Below are 527 nucleotides of genomic sequence, written 5' to 3'. Positions count from 1 at the left end.
GAAAGGTTTACGTTGAGAAATGCGCCCCCTGGCGCACCGGACGATCAAAGTTGCGTCATGCCACCTTAACGTTGAGTGGGAAATATTATTTTAATAATAAACGACGAAATGAAATAATGGATAAGAATAGATACAATTTACCTCTTAGGTATTGTTTATTTTCAGGCGCACGTTGAAAAATGTATGTTTTTAAAATGTGCGTTCAAAAAAACATGTTTATTGAAACGTTGAAACATTTCAGTGAATTTTCTATCATAGAAATTTAAAGTAGTATGAGTTTGTAATGCGTTTGCCATTTAAAATATAATAAAATGTAGACATACGTTATACAAAATGTTAAGAATTGTTGTGTTTATTTATAATGTTGCATTGTGTTTTAGTCAAAAAAATATATGGGCAGGGGTAATGTAGGCCAATGTTATCAATGAGAGCGGTTGTGCCCAAAGTTACGACTGAAGAAAGTGGGATGTACGAGCAGTCCTGAAGGCGTCATAGGAGCCCATTTTTGAGGAGGGCTGATGTCATTT

The sequence above is a fragment of the Channa argus genome, chromosome 1, assembly GCF_033026475.1.
Source record: "Channa argus isolate prfri chromosome 1, Channa argus male v1.0, whole genome shotgun sequence".
NCBI classification, from domain to species: domain Eukaryota; kingdom Metazoa; phylum Chordata; class Actinopteri; order Anabantiformes; family Channidae; genus Channa; species Channa argus.
Note: the sequence above shows the minus strand (reverse complement) of the source record.